We start from the raw sequence: 19,849 nt of genomic DNA, 5'->3' as shown, positions 1-19,849 counted from the left end.
GTGTGTGTGTGTGTGTGTGTGTGTGTGTGTGTGAAAGTGGGCATGTGTGTGAGAGGAGAGAAATTACAAGGGGTACAGATTTGCAGCCCTAATAAGCCTATGACACATGCAAACACCCCCCACACACACATACAGTATCTCACAAAAGTGAGTACACCCCTCACATTTCTTCAAATATTTCATTATATCTTTCCATGGGACAACACTGAATAAATGACACTTTGATACAATGTAAAGTAGCCAGTGTACAGCTTGTATAACAGTGTACATTTACCCTCAAAACACAGCCATTAATGTCTAAACTGCTGGCAACAAAAGTGAGTACACCCCTAAGAAAAAATTTCCAAATTGGGCCCAAAGTGTCAATATTTTGTGTGGCCATTATTTTCCAGCACTGCCTTAACCCTCTTGGGCATGGAGTTCACCAGAGCTTCACAGGTTGAAACTGGAACCCTCTTCCACCCATTCATGACAGAACCACGGAGCTGGTGGATATTAGAGACCTTGCGCTCCTCCACCTTCTGTTTGAGGATGCCCCAAAGATGCTCAATAGGGTTTAAGTCTGGAGACATGCTTAGCCAGGCCATAACCTTTACCCTCAGCTTTTTTAGCAAGCCACTTGTCGTCTTGGAGGTGTGTTTGGGGTCGTTATCATGTTGCAATACTGCCCTGCGGCTCAGTTTACGAAGGTTGAGTGCACGTGGTCAGCGTCATACACAGAGGTTGGCTTTGGAAAATAGACGTATGAGTGCTGCCAGCATTGCTGAAGGGCTTGAAGGGGTGGGGGGTCAACCTGTCAGTGCTCAGACCATACGCCACACACTGCATCATACTGGTCTGCATGGCTGTCGTCCCAGAAGAAAGCCTATTCTAAAGATGATGCACAAGAAACCCCACAACAAGTTTGCTGAAGACAAGCAGACTACGGACATGGATTACTGCAACCATGTCCTGTGGTCTGATGAGACCAAGATACATTTATTTGGTTCAGATGGTGTTAAGAGTGTGGGGCGGCAACCAGGTGAGGAGTACAAAGACAAGTGTGTCTTGCCTATAGTCAAGCATGGTGGTTGGAGTGTCATGGTCTGGGGCTGCATGAGTGCTGCCAGCACTGGGGAACTACAGTTCATTGAATTATAACATGTACTGTGACATACTGAAGCAGAGCATTATCCCCTCCCTTCATAAACTGGGCCGCAGGGCAGTACTGCAACATGATAACGACCCCAAACACACCTCCGAACGACCACTGGCTTGCTAAAGAAGCTGAGGGTAGAGGTTATGGACTGGCCAAGCATGTCTCCAGACCTAAACCCTATTGAGCATCTTTGGGGCATCCTCAAACAGGAGAAGGAGGAGCGCAAGGACTCTAATATCCACCATCTCCTTGATGTCGTCATGAATGAGTGGAAGAGGATTCCTGTGGCAACCTGTGAAGCTCTGGTGAACTCCATGCCCAAGAGGGTTGAGGCAGTGCTGGAAAATAACGATGGCAAAACAAAATATTGACACTTTGGGCCCAATTTGGACATTTTCACTTAGGGGTGTACTCACTTTTGTTGCGAGGAGCTTAGACATTAATGGCTGTGTGTCGAGTTATTTTGAGGGGACAGTACATTTACACTGTTATACAAGCTGTACACTGAATACTTAACATTGCATCAAAGTGTCATTTATTCAGTGTTGTCCCATGGAAAGATATAATGAAATATTTGAAGAAATGTTAGGGGGTGTACTCACTTTTGTGAGATACTGTACAGACACAATCTTATTTTGTCATGGACATGCAGACAGCAGTCTATACTATCCATATCAGAACACCTTTGACATTTTTCTTTTGATTTTTTTGTCGCAGTTGCCAGTAATCCGGAAGTTTGACAGAAAATATGAAAATGTATATTTGTTTCTCGTTTGTGTCATGAGGCATGTTTGCTCCTCAGTTGGAGACCATATGAAATGCATAAATCTACTAGATATGAGTGATAAAAATGTGATGCCTCTCCTTCAAGATAAGTGCAACACATGATATAAATCCTGATTATATCTTGCCATGGCCAAGGAATCAAAAATAATGGTTTTATGGCTTTCTATGAGTTTACGAAATAGCCTATTTTTACACAAGGATTTCAGTGTCTGTGATTTGAGTACACACAGACTAACTCCTGGAAAAAAAATTCACTTCAACCATTCTGACTAAAAGAGGTATTCACTAACTACACATCAAAACCATTTTAATGTTTTCTATCTTATTTTTTAACTGGTTTGCAGTAGGGATGTGAACAATGTGTCGATTCTCGGCTCGATTTTCGACACGTGCTCAAGACGACTCGAAAAATAGAAATCGATAAATCGGGTGTTTCACTTTATTAGATGTTTTGGGCACATGGGAGACGTCCGTCATGCGAGTTCACGAGTGGTCGCGAGCGCGCGCTGCAGGTCCGGTGTGTGTGGGTCAACAGTGCAGTGCAACATATGCAGCATAAAGTTAAATTAACATCACGGTCGTAGACGAATATTAAAACGTTATGCTTTATATGTTGCACTGCACTGTTGACCCGGGCCACACCAGATGTAAATCACCTTCACTCAAAGCCTCCGCCCGAGCAAAGCAGCGAGTAGCGCTGTGACGGTGACTATCACCGGGAGACCTCGCAAGGCGCCGTGCAGAAAAACTCTGTGGTTTGATGGATAACATGATAACGTCAACGGGAACGGCTTCCGCGATCTGTTTTTATGTACACAGATCCATGTCTGCAAGCTGACAGCGCGACTGAAGGGACTGTACAGTGAGCCGTCTCCCTAGTTTCTGTTTTCAGCCGAGTAAGTTACATTCACCTCCGACGCATGGACAGCGTTTTTAAAATTAAAGCCTCTCTTTATTATCAAAAAGGCTTTGATGCAGATGAAGTCTGAACACACACAGCGAGCGACAGCAGTGTTTTTTTAAAGGAACAGTTTATCAGCACCACAACTACGTGCTGCCGCAAAAAAAGGCACACTGTCTTTTTTTTCTTTTTTTTTAATGGCACAGTAAATCGATCGATTTGTCGATTCATGCCTCCGACACGTCGACACGCAAACAATGAGTCGTTTAACATCCCTAGTTTGCAGGCAGCCATGAATTACACAAGGATGCAAATTTGTTGTAAAGGGTCACCATAGAGGTCAGTGGGGGAGGGGCTAAAATGGGGCATTTTTTAATTGAGCTTATTCTTACATAACTTTATCAAGTTTGCTACAGAGAAATTGGAAATTACATTCAAAATAATGTTTCACTTTAATTTAAAGGTGGGGGTCAAAACATTTCGTTATAATGGAAGTCAATGGTACAAATTGTGTACTTAACATAACCAGTGTAACAAAAACATCTCACAAATTTCCACTAAGGCATGAGGGTTAATATGCCATTCAATGCAGCAATAAATTAATTGATAAAATAAACTGGTACACAGCCTGGCATAGATTTATAGAGCTATTCCTTATTTCTTAAATTTTATTTACTTATTTTTTCATTTTACAGATTGATTAATTAATTTTTAGTTATTTGTATATTAATATTTAATGTGTTTTCGTCTGTGTTATCTTCCCTTTACATTTTCTGCCCATTTTTATTTGCAAAATTATTTAGGCTAATTCTATGTTTGCTTATAACATTTCTCTAGGCCTATTCCTCATCATGCAAATGACGGAGGAGATCGCTCAAGTGGTGCATTTAATTAATGAATTGTGTCATTTATTTCTAGACTTAGCCTTTAGGCCTATGTATTTTTGATTGTGGCAGGTAGGTCCTTCATATAATACTAGAGATGCTGAATGCAGCCTTAAATTCTCCCAACGCTGGCTATGGTCACTCTGGACAACAAAGGGGCGCTTTGAAATCTCTCACCAAATGTAAGGATCCAATTACATGGCTTGTATGCACGAGCTGAAAAGACAACGGTGCCCCAGTCAAGTTGTGATTGGCTGTTGTTAAAGTCACTCAACTATCAATCAAGCTGGACAGTTGGTTTCATGGCAACTCACTCAGCAACCAGGGCCTAGCAACAAAGGCTCATCCCAGTTGTAGTGAGTGTATGTATGTATGCCCAGTTAGTGTATTGCTCAAAGGTCTGAACAGGAAGCCTCACAACAAGCAAACATGCCTTCAAAGAGAAAAACAAAAAAGAGCACAAAGAAGAAGCCAGAAAAAGTAACCTTGTGAATGAAGTTACAGATTTTTTGCTTTTGGGATGCCAAAATGTGCATTATTGTGTTTTATTGTCTGTTGTAGCAGGTCTTGTTGTAGCAGGTGAAAATGACTTGGAAGCAAAGTATAGGCGCAGTATTCTGGATATAGCCATCCTGCAGGACCGCGTGGGTGAGCAGCAATTTTAAGTTGAGTTGGTTTATGTGATGTAACCTGTACAATTACTTAGTCATTCAAATAATAGTAGGCTAAGTGATTTATTATCTGTTCATCAATTAATTGGTTAATAGACAAATCAATATATCACTTCCATGTTCAGTCTCTAAATAGCCTACCTGACTGTGGTCCAGTATATGCTGTGAAACCAATAAATATCATGCATCCACAGTAATATTGCCAAGACCTTTTTATTTGGGTATGATTCAATGCAGGGCAATTACTTGGAATGGAATATGTTTGTTGTAGTTTTACTTTTACTGCAGTGTAGGATCTAACCACCCACCAGTGGAAGCTAGACTAGCACCATCTGTAACACCTACTGCAGTGAATTACAGCTTAAAGCATATTTAGATACTAATGAGGCTTTTAATTTATCGTAGTAAAACATTGGCAACCGGTGTGGTTATAGCTACTTCTGCCAAAGAAAAATTCTACCACTGAACATCCATCCATGCCTGCCTGTGTTTATGTCATAACCACAGCCTTACAGTGTGAGTCTGTAACAACGGTCCAGTCGGACAGAGTTGACCTGCGGAGACGTATGAGAGACATGGAGCAGAAGCTGCAGCACGAGAGGCAAGACCATAGGGACGTCAACTCTGGTATGCTACAGTCGGGGCAATAATCAACAATTAACCTCTCTATTAATAGCCTGAGATAAAGCCAGGATCCCTGTGGGAGCGAGGACAAGGGCTGTGTTTGCAGAGGTTAGGGCCATTTTTGAAGAACAATAAGTCTAATTAGCTGGGTGGCTAAGCTGATTGCTGCATTAGCTTTACAAAAAAAAAAGAATCAGCAATGAAAGCTAAGCTTGACGCATATGTCAAAAAATGTCATACTAGACCTCATTCACCAGTTCAAAACCATGCAGGCAGAGCTGAGCAAACAAGTGAATAGGCTGGATAAAGAGGTCAGCCAGCTGAAGGAAGAACTTGGCATGAATCAATCTTATTTTAACGTTGATACATAAATGAATAAAGAAATAGGAGTGCCAGTTAATTTCCAAATCAAAAGGGATGGCATGCCACTATGCATTTGTGTGCACAGATCTGCCTCAGGAGGTGAAAGAGAAAAAAGAGCGTGAGCAGGTGGCAAAGGAGAAGGACTCCATCATCACTGACCAACAAAACAAGCTGGACAACATGGAAACGGACTATGAGAGGATCCTGCATGTGAGTTGCAACACAAGCCTAATCGAATGAAAACTAAGTGATTAAAAAAAAGGAGCCACTAACCGGCCTAACTGTTTGAAGCCCCATGTACTGTGATCCTGCATGTACAGGTACTGTATGTGCCAACCTCCTGCAGCCTGTGGAGCTAGCTCTGTTAAAAGGTTGTGTTGCATTTTTCCTCCACTTTTTCCATAGTGACTTAAAGTGGTTTAGTATCGCTCCCATTGTCCACTTGTTTTTAATGGTCCACCCTTCAACTGTCAAAATGTGGTATTTGGACACCTAAGCAAAAGTGAATATTAAAGCTTGGAACTCAAATAATTTGTTTCTGATGTTACAGAGCCACAGGAGAGGTTCAATATGGATGAACACCACTGTTTTGTTCAAAGTTGCCTGAGAAGTCATATAGTTGATCCAAACTGAAGCACAGGAAGGTATTTTATTGTTGGTTTAACGATCATATTTCCTTGGTCCTATTGGACTCTATTGTAGATCTGTTCCAAGCGGCGCTGTGTGAACAAATACTTGAGTTTACAATATCCACAATGATGACATACAATGTCATCCGATCAATATATTACTTTAGATGAGGACAATGAGACATGACGGTTTTAAACTTTTCTGACTTTTGTTGCAAGATATAACGGATGAGGAATGGGTTCTGTATTGACTCTTTGAAGGTGCAGCCCAATTCCCTCAGCACATAAATTATGCAAATTTCCAGGGTGCAGTTCTTCAAAAAGATAAGCCCGGAGCTTTGACTCAGCCTGTGATTACAGAACTTGGGTTTAATATGTGATTATCATTATTTCTGTCTTTCCCCGTATGACACAGAATCTAATTATGCCTCTTCTCCCATCTGCATGCTGTCGAAACTCATCAGGGTAAAAGGTAGTTAACGGTTGTGATTTAAATTGGGAGATTTTAGCTTGCGTGTCACTTACACTGATGTTTTTTCCACAAGAGACTCTGGACAGCCTGACTTCCCAGCTGTCTGCGGATCTGCGGGGACGGATAAAGGACAAGAGCTCGATGCTTCCTCAGAATTACAAGGAACTGCTCTCTGGAATTGGCCTGAATGCTCTAGACATCTAAAAGGCTCCATGCTAATGAAAAAAGGCTGCTTGTTTGGTTTCAAATACACTCGGTTTTTATTGGATCAGACTGTCCCATTTGTGTTTGGTTCAAATTAAATTGACGTCTGCGACAGCATCAATTTGCAGCCCGCTATTTAATATTCCTTACACCCAGATGGATGTAGTTATTATATTATACTGTACCATCAGATTACAAACTAGGCTGATTTATCCATGCATGTATTCAGCAGTTTACCATGTAGCATCTGTAATGTTGTCCAATGCCCACTAGATGTAGCAAATGGCTTTTTGCGGTCGGGGGGAGATAGTGAAGTGCTATTAGTATTCAGTATTTTATTTCACATGTTAATAGGCTACATGGTAAATTGTTTTTTAAGATATGTCTTAAATAAAAGTCCATGAGGACTACACTAAGGTAGTGTCAGATGAATGAAACTGTATGAGAGTTTGCTGTGCTGTATAAACAACAGTAGGGACTATCATGACATGACCTTACAAAGAGGCATGTTAGCAAAGATGGTGAAGTAGATACACAACTTGGTTTTATGCTGAGTTAGAGGAGCAGAGGCCAAAAATGGTAACAGGCATAAAGGCATGAGTTAAAACTGGCCACATGAACATCAGAGACATAAGAGCAATTACTGCAGCAGTGTTTTCATTCAACCAAAGAATCAAAACAGTAATCATCAGGAAGGAAAATTTATGGAAAAAAGTCAACGAAAATGAATGCTCAATATTAAGGTAGGCTAACAATAGAGATATAACAAGATAAAGGCAAAATCCCAGTTAATGATGCAGGAAATATGATTTAGCGGCCCATCGTCAACAAAACCCTACATCCCCGCGGGGAGAGGGATAAACGGATTTTACTTTCAAAGCCGTCGTGTGTGTCTCTTTCTTGGCGCAGCCCTTTATTTTTTAGTCTCTCATCTGTGGGGTAATGACTCATTTACTTGGGGATTAAGTTAATTCTGTCATCTAATGACCAATTACAGTTTTTCACAATTGTTTAAACACATTTTTTGGAACATCAGACACAATGTGCACAATCTGAAACTAATTTACCAACTGCTTAGCCAATTCTGCTGAACTACAAACACATTTCCTGCCTTAGACTCATATTCTCATTCGAAAACACATTTTTCACAACACTACACTCAATTCTCTATATCTTGCACACTCTTCCTGAATTCTCTCTCATGGTATTCACACAGAACACACTGCCAATCAAATTTCTAAACTCAAAAGGCTTTTGTGCAGGTCAGAGATGAGCTCCTGTTTGCTGTGATTTACAGTAGACTGCATATTTTGGTACAAATACAGTTTTTGCCGAATACTGTAAACACTAAAAGTGACTGCTATGACCACAACCTCTAACTTTTGTAACCATGCCCTAAAGCAAAGCACCAACCAAACACGATATACTGTATGCTTTGCACTGTGTCTGAAATTCTCCAACACACTTCTTGAAAAAAATGTAACTAATTGAATACCAATCAGTCTAAACCTGAGCACTACAAATAGACCCCAGGTGAGCTCAGCTCCTTTCTGAGACAGTAAGAGTCAGGGGAAGAGGAGGAGAGAGAGCGACAGGAGTACAAGGACAAATAAGGCAACAGACGGAGACACATACAACAGGAACACTATAGTGGACTATGTTATAGATCATGGCCTATCAATGAGGGAGCCTGGACAGAGAGTGCAGCCCAACCTGAGTCGCTCCATAATTAGGGGATTTAGACTGGATATCAGGTGATCATTTCCCTGTTGCTTCTCAAAGGATGACATTGAGTGTGATGTTGATGAGGCGATGTGGCCAGACGCAAACAGGAGGTGGTATCCATAAAAGGATTCATAATCCAACCACCCAATTCCTTACAACGCTGTTTTTTTATACCATTGTTCCCCAATTTTACTGTAATTGTTTCTTAGTTTATACTGAGACACTGAATTGCTTGAACTGCAGTCCTACCTATTCATTGTGTTTGTTTGAAATGGCAAAATAAACTATTCTGCAACATGTGTGTTAGAATTTGGCAAAGGGTTAGGGTTGTTAAGTATTTGTTGTTACTGTAGGTGAAAGTGTATGAACATGCAAAGGCATAATTCTACTGATAAAGCATTCATATAGTGTTTTGCATTTATACTATAGTGTTTTCCATTCTGCACACCAGTGTTCAATGAGTGCTAGACATGTCTAATCATAAGATGTGTGTTTGTCATATGAAAAGAAAACACCATTTAGTGAAGAGTTAACATTGTTTTGAGGGTAAAGTGTGCTTTTGCAAGAGAAGTGAAGGATTTTGCATTTTGTGTTTGAGTTTTGAGATTTGTGTTTAGGGTTTTGAAAAAGTGAGGTAGTCTATCAGGAAATGTGTTTAAGCAATTGTGAAAAACTGTAACACAGGATTTCAAGAGGCCTTTATCTGAAAACCAATATTTTTCTACACAAACCACAAGGAGTTTGTTGCCCTCAGAGAGTATTTTTTTTTTCAGTTTGTTCAGGATTTAATGGGGCTGGCTATCATTCCCCAGTGTATTGAATGAGATGTAAAATATATATATAAGCAGTGTGCCTTATAGTAATATCCCCATAATGGAAATGTTACCTTAAAAATACTCTATAGTAGTCATTACTTCAGTAAAAGTAGCAGCCCATCATTTCTGCTGAGCAACCGCAAAGTGAAAATTCTGCATTCTGCAAGTAAAAGCCCTGCAGTCAAAGCTCCTAGTTTGGGCCCAACTAGACACTGCTTTATGTTCTAGAGAAGCCAAGGGAAGCACTAGTTTAAGGTTTAACAAATGATAAGCTGGTCATGGGTTTTTATGTAAGATATGAATCTAAAAAAATAATTAGTAATTGGAGCAGTCAAATAAAGTATACAGTGGAGTAAAACTCTCAATTTACCCATGTGAAATGTAGGGGAGTAGAATTATAAAATAGCATTAAATGGTACTTACGATGAACTTAATGGAAAAATACCCCCAGGGGTGCCCGAGAGGGGGGGAGGATGAGCACCCCAGTCGGACGGACACAACGGTTACAGACCCAGGCAACGGACAATCGACTTTGAGTAAGACGTGTACATGCGGCAAAGTCTGCAAGAACATCCATGGCTTGAAGATCCACCGAGCGAGGATGAAGTGCCCGTTGGGAGCAGAAACAACACAACGCACAGGTGTTACACCTGGTGAGACGCAGGAGGTGCCAGGCCCGGAGTCACCCCACAGTGCCCAGAACCTCCATGTGTTGCAAACTAATCCCTCGAGCATCAAGCCTGAAAGGAGGCGGATCAAATGGCCTGCAGCTAGCATGACCTCTCTCTGGAAGCAATTCGACGACGATGTCGACCAAATTCTGGAGGCAACGGTGAAGGGACACGCCGACGGGAAGCTACAAGCTATGACAGCAGTCATTGTCAGCTTCGCAGCAGAAAGGTTTGGCGAGGAGGAGAAGAAAAGCTCTGGAACAACTTACGCAAAGAATCAAAGAGCTGTAAGGATCCACAACATCAGGCAGGAGATGAAAACGCTGAAGTCCCAGTACAAGGCGGCAGGACAAGAGGAACGCACTGGCCTGGCCCAGCTAATGTGCATCCTTCGGAATAAGATCAGAGTTCTCCGCCGTGCAGAGTGGCACCGGAGGCGGCGACGCGAGAGGGCACGCAAGCGTGCTGCTTTCATCGCTAACCCCTTCAAGTTCACGAAGGATTTGCTGGGGCAGAAGCGGAGTGGCAATCTGGTCTCCTCGCAGGAAATCATAGACCAACATCTGAAGCAGACATACAGCGACCCCGCAAGAGAGCAGGAGCTGGGAGAGTCCAACATCCTCATAGACCCCCCTGAACCTGAAGAGCAGTTCGACATGTCGGAGCTGCAGCTAAAGGAAGTCAGGGAGGTTGTCCGCAGAGCAAGGGCGAGCTCTGCTCCAGGACCGAGTGGCACTTCATACAAAGTGTACAAGAACTGTCCCAAACTCCTGCTGCGTCTGTGGACAATCCTGAGAGTCTTCTGGAGAAGGGGAAGGATCCCTGAACAATGGAGAGTGGCCGAAGGGGTATGGATACCGAAGGAGGAAAACTCCACTCAGCTAGACCAGTTCCGCATCATCTCCCTGCTGTGTGTTGAGGCAAAGGTTTTCTTCAGTGCTGTTTCCAAGCGGCTGTGTACCTACCTGGCAAAGAACTCCTACATCGATACATCTGTCCAGAAAGGTGGCATTTCAGGAATTTCAGGATGTATGGAACATACCGGTGTGGTCACACAGCTTATTCGGGAGGCCAGAGAGAACAAGGGTAACCTATCAGTGCTGTGGCTTGACCTGGCAAATGCATTCGGCTCCATTCCACACAAGCTCGTCCAGCTCACTCTGATGAAACATCATGTACCCAGCAGATGCAGAGATCTCATCGCTGATTATTACAGCAATTTCAGGATGAGGGTCTCTTCAGGAGCAATAACATCCAGTTGGCACAAGGTGGAGATCGGCATCATCACAGGGTGTACTATCTCTGTGACACTGTTCTCGCTAGCCATGAACATGCTCACAAAATCTGCTGAGCCGGAGTGCAGAGGGCCCCGCACGAACTCCGGACAACGGCAACCACCCATCAGGGCATTCATGGATGACCTCACAGTCACGACAGAATCAGTCCCAGGATGCCGTTGGATTCTGAAGGGACTTGAAAAGCTGGTGGCGTGGGCCCGGATGCGTTTTAAACCCGCCAAATCAAGATCTATGGTGCTGAGGAAAGGGAAGGTGGAAGACAAGTTCCGGTTCACCATCTCAGGCACAGCCATTCCATCGATCTCAGAGAAGCCGGTCAAGAGCTTAGGGAAGGTTTTCGACTGCTCTCTGAGAGACACAAAATCCATCCAGTCAACATGCACGGAGTTGGATGGCTGGCTGAAATCCGTGGACAAGTCGGGCCTACCGGGGAAGTTTAAAGCCTGGGTTTACCAGCACGGCATTCTTCCCAGGATCCTGTGGCCCCTCCTGGTCTACTCCATCCCCATCTCGACAGTTGAGACCTTAGAGAGGAAAGTCAGCAGCCACCTCCGGAGATGGCTAGGACTGCCAAAGTGCCTGAGCAGCATCGCTCTCTACGGTAACAGCAACAAACTGCAACTGCCCTTCAAATCCTTGGAGGAGGAATTTAAGGTCACCAGAGCCAGAGAAGTGGTTCAATACAGGGACTCAAGAGATCCGAAGGTGGCTAAGGCAGGGATCCAAGTGAGGACTGGCAGGAAATGGAGGGCTGAGGAAGCGGTGGAAGAGGCAGATGCAAGGCTCCGGCACAGGTGTCTGGTTGGAGTGGTCACACGAGGCCGAGCTGGGCTAGGATCGTTTCCATCTCCCCAGCTGAACGCCAAGGGGAAGGAGGGGCGACGTCTTGTCCAGGACGAGGTGAGGGCAGCAGTGGAGGATGCGAGAACCTGCAAGGCTGTGGGAATGAAGCAACAGGGTGCTTGGACAAGATGGGAGAATGCAGTGGAGAGGAAAGTGACCTGGGCAGAGCTTTGGAAAGCAGAGCCTCAACGCATCAAATTCCTCATCCAGGCAGTTTATGATGTGCTCCCAAGCCCGTCAAATCTGCACACATGGGGCATAGCAGAGACACCGGCATGCCCACTGTGCTCCAAGCGAGGAACCCTGGAACACATCCTCAGTGGCTGCACAAGGGCACTTGGAGATGGTCGGTACAGGTGGAGGCATGATCAAGTCCTTAAGACTATCGCGGAAGCCATTACCGCAGGACTGGCATGGGCTAAACAGTTCCGCCCCTCCAATAAAACCATCGCCTTTGTCAGAGCTGGGGACAAGCCTTCCACGGCCAGTAGAACATCATCTGCAGGCATCCTGACGTCTGCAAGAGACTGGCAGTTGTTGGTGGATCTTGAAAAACAGCTGAAGTTCCCCAGCCATATTGCAGTTACCACCCTGCGACCTGACATTGTCCTCGTGTCTGTGTCCACCAAACAAGCAGTGCTACTGGAGCTGACAGTCCCGTGGGAAGATCGCTTGGAAGAAGCCTTTGAGAGGAAGCTCTCCAAGTATGCAGGACTGGTCAGCGACTGCCAGCTGGCTGGTTGGAGAGCAAGGTGTTTCCCTGTGGAGGTTGGTTGCAGAGGATTTGCAGCCCGTTCCTTGGCCAGAGCCTACAGTAGTTTAGGCATCAATGGAGAGAGGAGAAGGAGAGCCATCCGCAGTACCACTGAAGCGGCAGAAAGAGCCTCAAGGTGGCTGTGGCTCAAAAGAGGAGATCCATGGAGTCATGGTAGCTAGCTAGCCGTCTGGACACAAGCCGGGACTTGATCAACCCTGGCTGGGTCACCTGGAGGAGGGCGTCTGATAGTTGAAAGACCCGAAACGTCCAGTGAATCCAGGAACATCACTGAAGATGTGTCCAGACTAGGCATCAGTAGATGTATGTACACAGTACTTAAGTGCCAATATGTAAATGTGCTGGGTTATATTCTTTTTTTTCTACTAGCAGGCAGGAAAACCAATTTGAACATGATCCACATGATTAATGAACTGATTCTAATTTGAGCCCTGCTAATGTTTATCTACCTTTCACTCTGGATAAATGATGCTCTGTACAAAAGCGGAGTCAGGTATTTTTCCAGTCACTTAAAACAGCTTCAGTCATGCCCTTGCTGAAGAAAAATAATCTTGACCCTTCTGTGCTAAACAATTACAGACCTATATCAAACCTGCCTTTTTTGGGAAAGATTTTGGAGAAAGTTGTCTTAAAACAATTAACTGTATTTTTACATGAGAACAATGTTCATGATAAATTTCAGTCCAGTTTCAGGAAAGGCCACAGCACTGAAACTGCGCTCATTTAAGTAGTTAATGACCTGAGAGAATATGGATCACAAACACATTTCTGTCCTCATAATCCTTGATCTTTCAGCCGCATTTGATACGATCACAACATACTCCTAAAACGCCTTAATAACTGTATCTGCCTTTCAGACACAGTCCTCTCATGGTTCCAAACGTATCTCACAGGCAGAAGTTATTTTATCAATCTTGCTGACCGAGTCTCGGACACACATGAAATATTCTCCGGTGTTCCTCAGGGTTCCATTCTTGGACCATTATTGTTTTCATTGTGTATGGTGCCACTTGGCAAACTCATCTGTGATCACGGAATCAACTATCATTTCTATGCTGACGATACTCAGTTGTACTTATCTGTAGCCCCAGACAATCCCAATTCTCTTACTTCCCTCACCAATTGTCTGTCCACAATCAAACAGTGGATGAGTGAAAACTTTCTTAAATTAAATGAGGACAAAACTGATATTCTTATCATTGGTACTGAGGTGCAAAGAGAAACAATTTTAAGAAAATTGGGAAGTCTGATTGTACAAAACAAGAATACTGTAAAAAGTCTGGGTGTCATTATTGATTCAGAGTTGGATTTTAAATCACATATCAACAATACTGTCAAGATTGCATTTTTTCACCTGAGGAACATTGCTAGAGTCAGACCTTACCTTTCCTTGGAAGATGCAAAAAAAATAATGCATGCATTTGTATTTTCATGTCTGGACTACTGCAATGCACTTCTCACTGGTTTACCCCAAAAAAATATTGAGAAACTGCAACTTGTACAAAACGCAGCCGCCAGAGTTTTAACAAAAACAAAGCTGAGAAATCACATTACGCCAGTTTTAGCCTCACTTCACGGGCTCCCTGTAGCATTCCGGATTGATTTTTAAATTATTTTACTTGTTTTTAAAGCACTACATTGTTTAGCACCTTTGTACTTATCTGACTGCTTGTCTGTATATGTTCCAACTCGACCTCTCAGATCCTCTGGTACCGGCCTGCTTAACCCTCTGAGGTCTATTCACGCGCTGCGTGCGCGCATATCTTTATTAATATCTCCCTGAAGATATGGCTGAAAAATAAAATTAAAACATCATCTCAAACTAGAGGTCCTCCTGTTTCCAGGGAATGTTCTTGTGATACTGTCAGTCCCTTACAGGCTTAGAAAACACTGTGAGAAGCAAGACCCAGAAGCTCACCAGCTACCACTTAGCTTGTAAATAGTGCATATATATACATAGTGTGAAAATAGTTTGTTATTATTGTTTTTATATTTACTTAATGGTTTGTTTGAAAAATGTTTTGTGATGCTTCCTCTTTTATTAGTATACATCCCATGAATCATCATATGTGGTTTCTAAGTCTTCATTCAGTCTAATTTCCTAATGTTTTTTTAAAGTAGAGACAACATTTCTACCAAAAAGCGTCTGGACCAAATTTTATATTAGTCATGTTTTGTGCACTCCCCTACTGTGTTTTGGAAGATTTCCACTGCACTTTTGAAGCTAAGGCTTAGGAGAAGCAATTTCAAGAGCCAGAACAACTCAACAGGATGACTAAAGGTTCTTCTTTCACACAAATTTCCAGGTTTTTCAAAAATCGCAATACATTTTTCAGCATTTAAGCCAATTATTTATATACACAATGGTCTAGGACATAAGTAGACCTCAGAAAACAAAGGCCTAATGTGTTCTGAACATTTCCATATAAAACACTTTGGTATAATTTATCTTCTTGCACATTTGAAATAGGTATTTATAGAAGTATGTAAAATCGGAGAAAATACCCCTAGACCTCAGAGGGTTTATACCACAAATTAAAGGAAAACGGTATGGTGAAGCAGCGTTCAGTTTTTATGCACCAACGGCCTGGAACAAACTTCCCCTACACATAAGAACAGCAACGTCTGTTGATAGTTTTAAGAAGCAGCTCAAAACCTATCTTTATGCTGCTGCTTTTAATTAATTCCCGTTTATTTATTTTGTCGTTTCTTATGGTTTATATCTTTTATATTTGTTTATGCATTTAACATTTTGTCCTTTTTTAACATTTTGTGCTTTTTTTATGCATTTAACATTTTAGTTTTATGCATTTAACATTTTCAATAAGGTAAGGTCTGACTAGCATTTTTTTAATGTTTTTTATTTTTATCTTTTGCTCTTTGGTTTATTGCCTTTGATAAATGTGTTTTGTTTTATATTTTTCTTTATTTTGTGACTGTAAAGCACTCTGAGCTGCATTTTTTGTATGAAGGGTGCTATACAAATAAAGATTATTATTATTATTATCATGGAGAGTGACTGATGTTTATTTCAATCTTTGGAGCCTTAATCCAAGGTCAGCACTGACTATCCATACCAACATTTAACAGAGTAATGTGACAGTTTTATCCATACAGAAATCTGAAGAACTCATTATTGCTTTGGTTTTGGCGGTTCCCCGTCTGCTTAACTTTTTCTCTGATGAATACCTGACAGTGATTGCTTCCACTGGAATTTGACTTGGCATTGTACGGCATCTGTTGATCTTTTGGGTAATGATGCAACGAGATGGCCTCCAGCTGACTAATCCAGATGCCCACACTGTGATTTCCCATGGAGGCAAGTGCACCAGAGAGTTTTGTACAAATAAAGACACACATCATCAACACACACTAACTCTAACCCCCTACAACACACATACACACACACACGCACACGCACACACACAGAAGTAGGTAATCAATGCTTCTCCATCTGTGGGCCATCGATCAAGTCTGGAATGAATAGTGAGGGAACGAAACACAAAGTAAATGAAGCTCCATTTTATTTCTCTGAAAGACAAACAATGCCAAGATGTTTTAGTCAATATGTTCAACAACAACTGTCAGTGAACAAAAGGCTATATAACAGCCTTGACGGCATCTCACCTGCAACAGAATTCTCGCCCTCTGAATACCTTTTGTTTGAGCACACTACGACCACAACAACAGCACGCAGTTTGTAATTAATTGCCAGAAAATGACTGTAATTTCAGTTGTGTGCACAGTTTCTTCTGTCAATTAGGTAGTTTTTACTGACAGGCGGTTTTGTCTTTCAATTGGTATCCCCGGATACTGCTTTAGTGGCTGTTTTTGTGTTGATGGATACATGCATTCACACTGTGAACCAATTGGGAAATGTGCTGTCAAAGAAGAGAAAGCATTTGTTTGACAAAGGGATGCTGTCTTGGCAGTAGAAATGGGATGAACACATTTCCCAATTGCTAATAGAAAGCAATAGAATCATACTGAATGTCATATATACTGTATATGAGTAGGCTAGTATACTTTTTTGGCTTCTAAGAACTGGACACACAGCTTGTGAGGCTTAAAAAATAGGATTTTTATGCAAGCAAATTTCACACATTTTTTTTATTTATATGAAAAGGGTTGATTAGAGAAGTCACTCTTCAGGTGAATGGGATGTGAGCTGTTCTGACTCAGTAATCCATAACTGCTAAACTTGAGAATAACAAACAAACATGAGGAATTGATATCGCTATGTGCTACAACTAGGTAAGCTTGAGGAGTGAAGTAGGGTGTCACACACCTCTGCAGGCGCTCATTGCTCTTCATGGGCTCCATAAATCCAACAGCAGCCAGGCAGTGGTGGTTAGAGAAACACTTAATTTATGGACCTGTAGCAGGGTGGGAAGCATGGGCACGGTGGAATAAAATTGACAGTGGTGACATACAGGTGGCGGTGAGTGTGTGAGTGTGTGTGTGTGTGTCACCCTTGTAAGAGATATGTAGATGTGTGCGTGAGCGCTGCAGATATGCCCTGTGATGTGCAGTTTGGGTGAGTGCACTGACTAAGCTTGTCACCTTTAATTCTGCAGTGGAAAGATTGCGAGACAGGCACTCGAGAGGGGAGAGGGAGGCGGTCTGCATTAAAAAGCATAAATCAGATGCAGCCAGGGTGGTGTCTGAGGAGAGAGAGAAAAATACCCGCTGAAAATCACAGTGATAGATGGACTGCAGGGTGAAAAGATCCATATATAGCACACGAGTGAGTTGTTAAACTCATTAGCCTCCCCCTTAGACTTCCCACCCACGCAAACTCTGCTGTTCCACGGATTTACAAGTGCACTGCAGATGTTAATTCAGTTGTGGGAGAAGAAAAACGAGAGGTAGATTCATGAGTTCCTTCTGGTTCACCAAACAAGCGTCATGTTTACTCAGCCAAAAAGCCCCATACATCCTCCATCCGCTTCTCTCCATTGCCTCTGGTCACAACAGAACAGGTGCACGGCCTGAATATTTCTCCCTGATGAATAATAAAACTTGAAAAACAAAGTGCTATTTAGCATGGCCGATTTAAACAGATCTAAATCAGCTCAGAAGGTCAAATACATCAGCGCAAAGAAGAGACAACGCCAGGAGCCCGCAGGACGGAGATTGTTTTTAAGAAATGTATTTATAATGGAATAAAAATGTCAACATAAAAAAACATAAAGCTTATAAAATATAGCAGCCAAATCCTGCCTTGTCTCTCAGCGGTCTCCCAGACGAAGGTCGCCAAGTGCTTCAGTGGGGATTTGTTTTAATTCTTAACTCTACTGCACTCCAAGCCTTCAAGGTAATTGGCAATCTCGTTTCCAACTACGCTTGATTTAGCACCCCTGTAAATGTTTTCAGTGTTTAAGAAGTTCGCATCGGGTGCAGCGAGAGCCTTCTTGCTTTTCACGACATTCTTCGTGACAATCAACAAATGGGTAAAAACTTATTTTATAAAACTGGTAATGAAATGTAGTTCTTTCTTTCTTCCTTTGACTCAACCAAGTTCTTAAACAAAATGTATAGCACGTTTACATTGCCTGTGATGAGTTTTTTTCTTCATAATCATGTATTAGCCCATATAGCCTACATATGTGTCAAAAACGGCACCATGTTCCCATATAAACATCGTACACATGTATGTCCCTCTGTTCTATTCACACAATTAAAACACATTTGACATTCTTTTAACACTTCGGATCATTACTGGGGACCCCTGTTGATCAGTGTATTTCAACATTTGTGGGACAATATTACTTCATTACTTGAGGATTGGGTGCAAATAAAATAGCACCTCTGCGATTCCCATTCATGTGTAGGCCTACGCCTGTTGAATCAAGAATTGATGCTCATTCAGAACTCTGGTGTGTCGTTGTGAGAGGGAAGCACTGTAGACCTGAGATGAAATGACCATCTTCCACAAACAGCCCCCCATCAAATTAAACCTACACTCATTTGTGATTCCAGTCACCGAGAATGTTTAGAATAATCAATTCACTGAAAAACTTGATTAGTACTGTTGTGCTAATGCTGCAGTTCACCCCAGGTCAGTCAGCCGCCAATCACATGCTTCTCACCAGCTTCTGAAATAGCACAGTACCAATCAGGGCCATTCATGACGTAAAAAGGTGCTAAAACAATACAGAGACAGTTTGGGTGAACCAATATCTGGGAGATAATACTTGGCAGATGAAATATTTAAACAAACAACAAAAATAAGGCTAAACACACTCATAGACATAGTGTCAAAGACACTCATAACGATTCTACATCAACAGAAATGCAGGATACCAATTATGAAATGTATTTTGTTATCTCAGAAGGAAAAAATACTCTCCCCCCCAGAAAAGTTTTTTTCCTTCATTCTATCACGTTTTACCATCAGAGGGACTCTATAGAGGAAACGCTGTGGGTCACTTCTTTAATATTTGGAACATTTCGATTATGAAGACTTCTGAAGGTTCATCCGAATGTGGAGGGGGATTCTGAATTATCAGCAGATTTCAATCTAGAATGAACTGATTCTTGTTTTTTTGTTGTACTCCTCATGTGACAATGTTCTATCTCAGTTCTATGAGAGGGAGATGCTGCTGCCTTGTTTTGTTTGGGTGGTGGGCGGTTGTTTGGATTGGAATGGAGGGTATGATCTGGGTGTTTGTTACTGGGATCTTAAATGATTTTCTGACAATTTGACAATAAAACAAAACCGAAAAAACAACAACAAACAAAGACAAACATGATGGATGATTAATAGATTGGACACCTCCATTTAACAACCACTCCTCTTCTTGGTTTGCTGCTTTAAATGAGCAATTACAGGGAATTTCTAACCAAGGGGCGAGAAATGACAACAATAGAAAGCGAACGTGGCTAATAAGAGAGATACTGCAGCATTTCAGCCTTCAAGCTGTGTTGAGTTGGAGGTCTAGTTCAGAGGGATGGTGATTGATGGATCCTGATGGGCAGATTTAAAATGATGGACACATCAGAGATAGGCAAGGAGCTATAAAGAGAGAGGGATGTCCGCCGATTCTC

Source organism: Ammodytes marinus, assembly GCF_949987685.1.
Source record: "Ammodytes marinus genome assembly, chromosome: 3".
NCBI classification, from domain to species: domain Eukaryota; kingdom Metazoa; phylum Chordata; class Actinopteri; order Uranoscopiformes; family Ammodytidae; genus Ammodytes; species Ammodytes marinus.
This window is presented reverse-complemented; position numbering follows the sequence as displayed.